We start from the raw sequence: 11184 nt of genomic DNA on the forward strand, positions 1-11184 counted from the left end.
GTGGTTGGCAGGAAGGGAAAGTTACCTAAGTAAGGATGTTTGGTCTTTTTCAGCTTAATTTAGCCAGAGGCTTAAACACCAGTTCCCCATGGCAAAGTCTGGCTGTGGTCCCTTGGGTGTCTAGACCCAGAGCCAAGCAGTGTTTGCTGCTTCCCTGAGAGGTGAAGAAAGAGCTCCTCCAGTCTACCTGGAGCCCTGACAGGTGACCAGGTCTGAGCACATTTTACTCCACGCTGTCTGGGCTAGCCTGAGAGTAGCCTCTCCCAGGATGACATGAGGCTTTCTCATGGTGGCAGGGGTTGCTATTTTACCACCATGACAAGACCTCCACTTCTCCATATCTGTAGGCCCATTTCTGGCAGTCACCTTGATAAATTAGCAAGTTCTTAAGTCATTTGGACCTCCTCTGTGCTTGGTTATTCCAGCCACTTCCAGTGCCCAATCTATGCACCACCATCACTGGTGACACTGGGCCAAAAGCCAAACTTTTTTTTTTTTCTTTTTTTAGTGAAATGTGGGTGATTTATAATCTTGTGATAATCACTGTTGTACAGAAAATTGGCACAGTTATATACACAAACTCTTTCTCTTTGACAATTGAGCTCTTATCTGTTTGGGTCTGAGATGCATCCAGAAGATCCTGGTGCCATATCCAAGCCTCCTGAAAAGTGTTCTTGGAAGGTTGATTAAACCAACTCTGCATCCTGGTCCAGTGAGTCAGCCAAGAGGAGGGGTGCTCAGGGGAGAAGTCAAATGATTTCTTTTTCCCAGTTGAAATATAGTTGATGTACAGTATTATGTTAGTTTCAGATGCACCACTTCAGAGTGATTTGATATCTGCATACATTATGAAATGCTCACCGCAGTAAGTGTAGAAATTATCTGTCCCGCATACAAGGATATTACAGTGTTATTGGCCACATTCCTTTTACTGTATATTACATTCCCTGGCTTATTTATTTATAACTGGAGATTCTCTGTTCACCTATTTCACACACACCCCTGAAATCCTCCCCTCTGGCAATCACCCATTTGTTCTCTGTATCTAGGACTGTTTTTGTTTTCCTTGCCTGTTTGTTTTATTTTTTAGATTCTAGATATTAGTGAGATCATATGGTGTATGTAGTTATCTGTAGTCCTGAGTAGGTATCTGAGATCTCCCAGGGGCTCACAGGTATGTTGAGTGTCCTCATCTGCTTTCTTTCACAACTTGACTCATTAGTAGGGAATCCAGGAGTCAGGCCCTGGTACCTTGACGGCTGTGGGGGTAGAAAGTATTACAGAGTAGAGGCGCTTCCATGTGGGCTGGAGTTGAGCCTTTGGGGACCCATCTTTCCAGACCTTAATTAGGACTTGAGTCCCTGGAGCATATAGTGGTGGCCCTTTAGACTCTTTTGGATCCTTGTTGACACCCCATAAGCATATTTCTTCTTGGAATTGCCCAATGGCCATGGTGTAAGATTGGAGGTTCTGAGCCTCTGGATCTAGGAAGAGGTCATTGATATAAACAAAAGGTCTCCCATATAGCATCTCATAATGGCTAAGACTGACCTGTTCCTTAGGGGCACTACGGGTGTGGAGGAGAGCTATTGTTGAAGCTTCCTTGCACCAGAGGGAGATCTCCTTGATTATCTTTTTTATCTCTGATTTTAAGATTTGGTTGGTTCTTTCTACTTTTTCTGAAGACTGAGGCCTCCAGGCACAATGGAGCTAATAAGTAATGCCCAACGCTTTAGAGACCCTGCGGGGGACTTTAGAAGTAAATGATGTCCCATTATCACTTTGTAGTGACCTGGGCAGGCCGAATCTTGGAATGATTTCATGGAGCAGTGTTTTTACCACCTCCTTGACCTTTCTCAGTCCTGGTGGGAAAACCTTCAGTCCATCCTGTGAAGGTATCTATCATGACTGGTAGGTATTTATACCCTTGAGAAACTGGCATCTGGGTGAAGTCCATCTGCCAGTCCTCTCCTGGATAGGTCCCATTCGATTGGATGGGCTGGGCCAGCTGGGGTCTCCAAGCTCCTTGGGGTTGTTTAATTGGCAAGTGAGAGAAGAGGAGACCACTTGCCTTATAGTCATTGGGAGGCCTGTTCCTCTGAAGGACCTTTCTAGTAATCTTTGGAGGTCCTTGTCACCCAAATGAGTGGTGGCATATAAGGAGTTAACCAACTTCCATTGGAGGTTCCCAGGCAGAAAAAGGACTCCCTCCTTTTGGAACCTCCCCATATGATCTTCTTGAAGCCCTCACTCTTAGCTTTAAGAGTCTCACCTTCAGTACATGACGGAGTTTCTGGGAAATTAGTCTGCAGAACTAGGGTGGTAACCCCTATTAGGTCATTGTTCTGTAATGTTGCCCTCTTAGTTGCCTGATCGGTTGTCTGGTTCCCTCATGCCACTTCTGTGCTCCCTTCTTGCTGTCCTTTACAGTGGGAGACTGAAACCTCAGCAGGCAAATGGACTGCCTCCAAGAGCCTAAGGATTTGATCACCATACTTAATTGGGAACTCTCAGGTGGTCAAGTGGCCTCTTTCTTTCCAAATAGCAGCATGTGCCATGTAGCACCAGAAAGGCAGACTTGGAGTCAGTATAAATGGCTACTCTTTTTCCTTTTCCCAGCTCTAAAGCTCGAGTCAGGGCTATGAGCTCAGCTAATTGGGCTGAAGTACCTGGTGGTAAAGGTTTAGCCTCTATGGTCTTGAAATTAGAGACTACTGCATCTTCTGCTCTCCTTTTTCCATCTAAGACAAAGCTGCTCCCATCAGTGTACCAGATTTCCTCAGGATTGGTCAGAGGATCTTCTGACAATCCCTCTTGGGGTTTTGTCCAATGGTCCAAAGTTTCTAAGCAAGAATGAAGAAGAGAGAGCCCTCTGGGGTAGGCAGGAGGGTAGCTGGGTTAAGAAGCTCACAAGGGGATACAGTCAAGCCTGGATTTTTTTGAGGATTCTTTGATCAGACTTGATATCTGAGGCTTCTTTGATCAGACATCCATAAATGGCCTCTCCCATTCAGGAGTTGTTTCGCTTGGTGACTGGTAAAAATAGTCTGTCCTCAAGAGAAAGTCGTAAAGCATCTTCTATCAGGACTGCAACAGCTGCAACTTTTCGAAGGCAGGGAGGCTAGCCTTGGGCGGTTGGATCAAGCTTCTTGGGTAAGTAACCTACTGACTGGGGCACAGGTCTCAACCTTTGAGTTAACACTCCCAAGACTATTCCTTCCTTTTCATGGACATATAGTTGGAATGCGTTTTCTGGGTCTGGCAACCTTAAGGCAAGTGCTTGGGTTAAGGATTGTTTTAGTGTAGTCTCTGTCTCCTTTTGAGGAGATCCTCACATCAGTGGGATTGAATCATCCCATCTCTTAAAGCTTTCATGTAATGGCTGGGTGATTAGGCCGTAGTTGGGTACCCAGATTCTACAAACCTGGTTAGCCCCAGGAAAGCTCACAATTGTTTTTGAGTCATAGGGGAAGGCAACTTGACATATCCATATATACCAGTTTGCATCTGCTAATCTCAGACTCCCAATCCAACCCTCTCCCACCCTCTTCCCCCTTGGCAACTACCTGTCTATTCTCTGATTCTATTTCTGTTTCATAGATATATTCATTTGTGTCATATTTTAGCTTCCACAGGTAAGTGATATCATATGGTATTTGCCTTTCTCTTTCTGACCAAGTAAATATTGAATTTAGTGGACTCACAAGTGCAAGCTCCATATTCAAGGAACAAATCTTATTTTTGGGGGGTGGAATGAATTATGAGTTCCAATACTTTACTCCCCTGTACTAGAGTTTTACATCACATGCTTGCCATGGCCACAGGTGAGCCAAGCTGAAACTTGGGTTCAGCCAAAACATTCGCTTTACCCTGGGGGATATTAACAGAAGCTGAAATATGCATGGATTGCCTTTTTCTCCCTAGTTCCAGCAAACTCTCCTTAGAAGAACATGCCCCAGGTAGCAGATGGCCTTTCAGCCTTGACTCCAGAAGAAACTCCAGGAAGGGGATTCAAACTGAACCCATGGCTGACAAGCAGTCTAAAGCTTGCTGAGCCCAGTCTAGGTCTGCTGAAATCTAGTTTATCTTTGGACCCACAAGCATGAGAATAAATGCTTGTAAGCATTGCTGGGATGGCTTTTACACAGCAGTATTGCAACAAAAGTCAACTAAGACATATTTTTTATTAATAAATCCAGTATATTTGAATCCTAAGCTTTAAGAGAAACTCTGATTAATATTTAAACTCCTTATGCTGAGGGACAACTAAGCCCGTGGGCAGCAACCACGAGCCCACGCTCCAGAGCCCAGGTGCCTCAGCTACGGAAGCTTGCATGCTCTAGATCCTGTACTCTGCAACAAGAAAAGCCACCACAACGAGAAGCGCATGCAGTGCAACTAGAGAGTAGCCCTTGCTTGCCACAATTAGAGAAAGCCACCCCACCCCACCCGTGCAGCAGTAAGACCAGAAGAAGTAAGGCCATTGGTCATCTCTTTGCCAGAAGCCAGGGGAATCTGCTCCTCAGTCAAAAATAAATAAATAAAAATTATTTAAACTTCCTTAAACAATCATATGCATCGATCCATGTCAGCTTCACTGTTGACTCAGTCCAAAGGGTTTCACTGGAGAATTATTTACAGAGATGTGGGTAGTGTTAAGAAATCAAAATGAGATGGTAAAACCCTTGGGCAGTTAGCAGCAGCGAGAAGTTGTTACCATCTTAGGCTGAAGGGCACGAGGTGGGAATAGGGATATCTGAAGTACCTCCCACTCCAAAGGATATCTGATGGCATTGTCCACCTGTAATTGGACTCCCCTGGAAAAACTGCTTATTTGTATCAGTCCTGTAGTTAACTCAGAGGCCCCCATGGAGACCCAAATGGCCAGGCCAGAGTGGGTAGAGCTTGTTTGCAGTTTTTTATGAACACTTTACAAAGGTGCTTCACTCAACCAGGTGAAACTGCATAAGCCTCTGGTTACCTGTAATATCACAGGGTTTATTGGGTACCTGATAGCAAACCCAGGCATGGGAGCAGCATACGCACCAAACGAAGTGGTGAACTGGGCCTGTCATCTGGTAGACCAGCTACACCACCACCACAACCACCACCACCACCACCACCACCACCAACATATGAGTTACACTGTCATCTCTGAGGGCTTCCCTGGTGGCTCAGTTGGTAAAGAATCCACCTGCAGTGTGGGAGACCTGCGTTCAACCCCTGGGTTGGGAAGATCCCCTGGAGGAGGGCATGGCAACCCACTTCAGTATTCTTCCCTGGAGAATCCCCCTAGACAGAGGAGCCTGGCGGGCTACAGTCCATGAGGTAGCAAAGAGTCTGACACAACTGAGTGACTGAACACACTTTTCTTTGAATCACCTGTAAAATAATATTCTTCCCTGAGCCTGATTCTGGCTATTGGTAGAAGAAGGTGGAGAATTTAAGAGTCTCTGCATATCACAGGGACAAGATGGGGCAAAAGAAATTAAGACCCAGAAAGGTGACCTGACCTTCTCAAGGACACACAGGGAGCTTTAGTCAGAACTGGATCTCTTGCATCTTGGATTAGGTTTCTGTCACCTCCACGCTGCTGATGCTGATAGCCCCAGTGATCACTGTGGAGTCTTATAAGTGCCTCTTTGTCCCTTATTCCACATCCAGTGTGTCACCTATGGGTGTGAATCTAATAGCTGGGCAAACTCCAGGGTCCTATCAAGATTAAGATTGTGACTTTTTTTTCAGCCTCAGGTAACACCTGGCTAAAAGGGCTTAAGAAGCAAGGCCATTGGTCATCTCTTTGCCAGAAGCCAGGAGAGCCTGCTTCTCAGAATTTTCAGTGACTCACCAATGTCACAGAAGTCCCAAACGCATGCTCCTCCACTGTTCCTACGAGTACTGTCTTCATGGTGTAAAGACTAAAGCAGCAGCTCCTCTAATGGGGAGAGTGGAGCAGGTGCCCCCCACTTACATTACTCTCACACCAGAGGCCCCAGCGTCCTCCCCGTAAGCTTCTTCCCAGCCCCATGCCAAGCCTTTTTCCTAAGAGGGGATGTTCCAAGGATTTTGTATTAGTCAGAGTTCTCCAGAGAAACAAAACAAAAAGACCCCTAGGGTATCTACATATCTTTATCTAAATAGACAGATTTATTATGAGGGATTGGCTCATGTGATTATGGAGACTAAGATGTCCCAAGATCTGTAATCAGAAAGCTGGAGATTCAAGAGGGCTGATGGAATAGTTCAGGTCAGTGACTGAGTCTGAAAGACCAAGAAGAAGGATTTCCCAAGTGTGAAGACAGTCAGAGAGAGAATTATCTCTCACTCAGCCTTTTTGTTCTATTCTGGATTTGAACAGATCAGATGGGGCCCCACATACATTGGGGAGGGCAATCTGTTTTTTTTACCTACTGATTCAGATGTTAATCTTGTACAGAAACACCTCCACAGACACATGCAAAATAATACTTTAACCAAATATCTGGGCAACCCATGGCTTAGTCATGCTGATGCAAAAAAGTCAACCAGTACAGTCTCTAAACAATTCCGGACCTTCTGATCGAAGACTAGAACTGGTGGTACTTGCTTTCACAGCAACAATGTTGAGGGAATCTAGTGACGACTGAGTTGATTCTGGTGAAATGTGTGGGACTAAATATCCAAGGGGCACACAGATCCAAAATACTGATGCTCCATGGCAGGAAAAGGAACTCAGAGGAGCATACTACACCTGCTGTGGAAAAGATGGGGGAGTCAGTTTCTTCTCTAAGTTTATTATGAGTCAAGAGTGGGACCTGGTGGTGTCCCTCCTCCTCCCTATAATGCAAGTCTCCCCTGTTTCCTGGGTCCCTCCATGCCCGCTTTTCCAGGCCTTGCCCTATCGGTCACCTCCTCTACCTCTTATATCTCCAACTTCTCCCTCTCTACTGGACCCTTATAGGCAACATTTAACATATGTGTGCCTCTTTCATTAAAAAAGAAGAATCCTCCTCAGACTGGTCTTCAGCTACTAGTCTCCTTCCTCCCTTCTCAGCTAGATCTCTGAAATGTTGTATATACTCACTACCACCATTCTTCCACCTGCCACACATGCCTCAATCTCCCCGTTGTGGATTCCACTCCACAATATCACAAAATTAGCTTTTGTTAATATCACCAGTGGCCTTCACATTGCTAAGCCTAATGTATGCTTTTCATGTTTCATCTTTCTTGATCTCCCAGCAGTGTCCTCACAATTCTAAGTCTAGAGAATTGGGTTATTTACACCTCCTTTTTTCAACTGCTGATGAATATACCATATATAGTAGATGCATTATTGTTCTCAATTGTTCACCCTTCCTTATGCCTTTTGTATTGTGACTTTGCATTTCCTCTGTGCCGCTGCCATCACTATGGGAGAAAAAATGCCCTGGTTCCAGAAAAATGAAACATACATGAGAAGAGCATTTCCAGATGACCCACCGACCCATAAGCATGAGTGTGATGGCTAATATGCACTGCTGCGTGCCACTGGATGCAATCTCAAAAACGACAGCATGATCTCTGTTCGTTTCCAAGGCAAACCATTCAATATCACAGTAATCCAAGTCTAGGCCCCAACCAGTAATGCTGAAGAAGCTGAAGTTGAATGGTTCTATGAAGACCTACAAGACCTTTTAGAATTAACACCCCAAAAAGATGTCCTTTTCATTATAGGGGACTGGAATGCAAAAGTAGGAAGTCAAGAAACACCTGGAGTAGCAAGCAAATTCGGCCTTGGAATGCAGAATGAAGCAGAGCAAAGACTAATAGAGTTTTGCCAAGAAAATGCACTGATCATAATAAACACCCTCTTCCAACAACACAAGAGAAGACTCTACACATGCACATCACCAGATGGTCAACACCAAAATCAGATTGATTATGTTCTCTGCAGCCAAAGATGGAGAAGCTCTATACAGTCAACAAAAACAAGACCAGGAGCTGACTGTGGCTCAGATCATGAACTCCTTATTGCCAAATTCAGACTTAAATTGAAGAAAGTAGGGAAAACCACTAGACCATTCAGGTATGACCTAAACCAAATCCCTTATGATTATACAGTGGAAGTGAGAAATAGATTTAAGGGACTAGATCTGATAGAGTGCCTGATGATCTATGGAATGAGGTTCGTGACATTGTACAGGAGACAGAGATCAAGACCATCCCCATGGAAAAAAATGCAGAAAAGCAAAATGGCTGTCTGGGGAGGCCTTACAAATAGCTGTGAAAAGAAGAGAAGCGAAAAGCCAAGGAGAAAAGGAAAGATACAAGCATCTGAATGCAGAGTTCCAAAGAATAGCAAGAAGAGATAAGAAAGCCTTCTTCAGCGATCAATGCAAAGAAATAGAGGAAAAGAACAGAATGGGAAAGACTAGAGATCTCTTCAAGAAAATTAGAGACATCAAGGGAAAATTTCATGCAAAGATGGGCTTGATAAAGGACAGACATGGCATGGACCTAACAGAAGCAGAAGATATTAAGAAGAGATGGCAAGAATACACAGAAGAACTATACAAAAAAGAGCTTCATGACCCAGATAATCACAATGGTGTGATCACTCACCTAGAGCCAGACATCCTGGAATGTGAAGTCAAGTGGGCCTTAGAAAGCATCACTACGAACAAAGCTAGCGGAGGTGATGGAATTCCAGTTGAGCTATTTCAAATCCTGAAAAATGATGCTGTGAAAGTGGTGCACTCCATATGCCAGCAAATTTGGACAACTCAGCAGTGACCACAGGACTGGAAAAGGTCCGTTTTCATTCCAATCCCAAAGAAAGGCAATGCCAAAGAATGCTCAAACTACCGCACAATTGCACTCATCTCACACGCTAGTAAAGTAATGCTCAAAATTCTCCAAGCCAAGCTTCAGCAACACGTGAACCATGAACTTCCAGATGTTCAAGCTGGTTTTAGAAAAGGCAGAGGAACCAGAGATCAAATTGCCAACATCCGCTGGATCATGGAAAAAGCAAGAGAGTTCCAGAAAAACACCTATTTCTGCTTTACTGACTATGCCAAAGCCTTTGACTGTGTGGATCACAAAAAACTGTGGAAAATTCTGAAAGAGATGGGAATACCAGACCACCTGACCTGCCTCTTGAGAAACCTATATGCAGGTCAGGAAGCAACAGTTAGAACTGGACATGGAACAACAGACTGGTTCCAAATAGGAAAAGGAGTACGTCAAGGCTGTATATTGTCACCCTGCTTATTTAACTTATATGCAGAGTACATCTTGAGAAACACTGGGCTGGAAGAAACACAAGCTGGAATCAAGATTGCTGGGAGAAATATCAATAACCTCAGATATGCAGATGACACCACCCTTATGGCAGAAAGTGAAGAGGAACTAAAAAGCCTCTTGATGAAAGTGAAAGAGGAGAGTGAAAAAGTTGGCTTAAAGCTCAACATTCAGAAAACGAAGATCATGGCATCCGGTCCCATCACTTCATGGGAAATAGATGGGGAAACAGTGGAAACAGTGTCAGACTTTAATTTTTTGGGGCTCCAGAATCACTGCAGATGGTGATTGCAGCCATGAAATTAAAAGACGCTTACTCCTTGGAAGAAAAGTTATGACCAACCTAGATAGCATATTCAAAAGCAGAGACATTACTTTGCCAACAAAGGTCCATCTAGTCAAGGCTATGGTTTTTCCAGTGGTCATGTATGGATGTGAGAGTTGGACTGTGAAGAAAGCTGAGCACCAAAGAATTGATGCTTTTGAACTGTGGTGTTGGAGAAGACTCTTGAGAGTCCCTTTACTGCAAGGAGATCCATTCTGAAGGAGATCAGCCCTGGGATTTCTTTGGAGGGAATGATGCTAAAGCTGAAACTCCAGTACTCTGGCCACCTCATGCAAAGAGTTGACTCATTGGAAAAGACTCTGATGCTGGGAGGGATTGGGGGCAGGAGGAGAAGGGGATGACAGAGGATGAGATGGCTGGATGGCCTCACTGACTCGATGGACGTGAGTCTGAGTGAAGTCCAGGATTTGGTGATGGACAAGGAGGCCTGGCGTGCTGTGATTCATGGGGTCGCAAAGAGTCGGACACGACTGAGTGACTGAACTGAACTGCATGCCACTGGGTTTGGGACTGTTTGTTACACAGCACTGCTGTAGCAGTTGCAGCTTAATAATGCTGTGCCTTCCCCACAAAAAAGTCATGGGCCTCAAAATTGGTCAATCTAGAAATCAAAGCTGTTCACCAGAGTCTGTCTTAAGACTCTTCTTCCATTTCTCTTCTTTCTTTGAAGTGAAAGAAGAATGAAAGGTTCTAGGAAGAAGACATGTCAGCTCTTGGAATTTTTATGAGGATCTCATATTTCCATGTCAGAATTTGGAATGGGATCTGTTAGTTTGGACCTTGTGGGAGCTCTTCAAATATTATCAAAGGAATTTGGTCTAGGAACTGCTATGTGGAACTTAAAATAACAAAATTTTGTTTCAATTTTGTATGAATGCTGCTGCTAAGTCACTTCAGTCGTGTCCGACTCTGTGTGACCCTAGACAGCAGCCCACCAGGCTCCCCCATCCCTGGGATTCTCCAGGCAAGAACACTGGAGTGGGTTGCCATTTCCCTCTCCAATGCATGAAAGGGAAAAGTGAAAGTGAAGTCGCTTAGTCATGTCCAACCCTCAGCGACCCCATGGGCTGCAGCCTTCCAGGCTCCTCTGTCCATGGGATTTTCCAGGCAAGAGTACTGGAGTGGGGTGCCATTGTATGAATGGGTATCCATTTATTTTTTTGGTTTCTATTTATGATTTTAGATTCCTAATGTTCAATGCTTATGGCCGTAAATATTAACAGAGTTTCCTATACCTCCAAAAACAGTAAAATGCTCTTTATTAAATTCTAAAATGCCTTCCAACAATTTCTATTATTTTCTGAGTTATGTATCTCTTTGACACTGTCCCTAAAGGTACATCAGCAGCAGTAGTTTTGGTCATATTTCATAGCTAAGTCATCTATAATTTGTTATTTCTATATTATTCTATATTTGTAATGCCAAGCTAGTGTAGTTTCTTAATGATCTTTCTCTAATCTCTGTGGCACATCCATGAAAAACCGTGAAGGAGAATTGAGTTGGCTCCACAAATATTAATAGGTACTCTTTCTAGGCATGAACTTGAAGTGTCCAGCTCTGAAGGGGGCTGGATG

The sequence above is a fragment of the Budorcas taxicolor genome, chromosome 19, assembly GCF_023091745.1.
Source record: "Budorcas taxicolor isolate Tak-1 chromosome 19, Takin1.1, whole genome shotgun sequence".
Classification (NCBI taxonomy): domain Eukaryota; kingdom Metazoa; phylum Chordata; class Mammalia; order Artiodactyla; family Bovidae; genus Budorcas; species Budorcas taxicolor.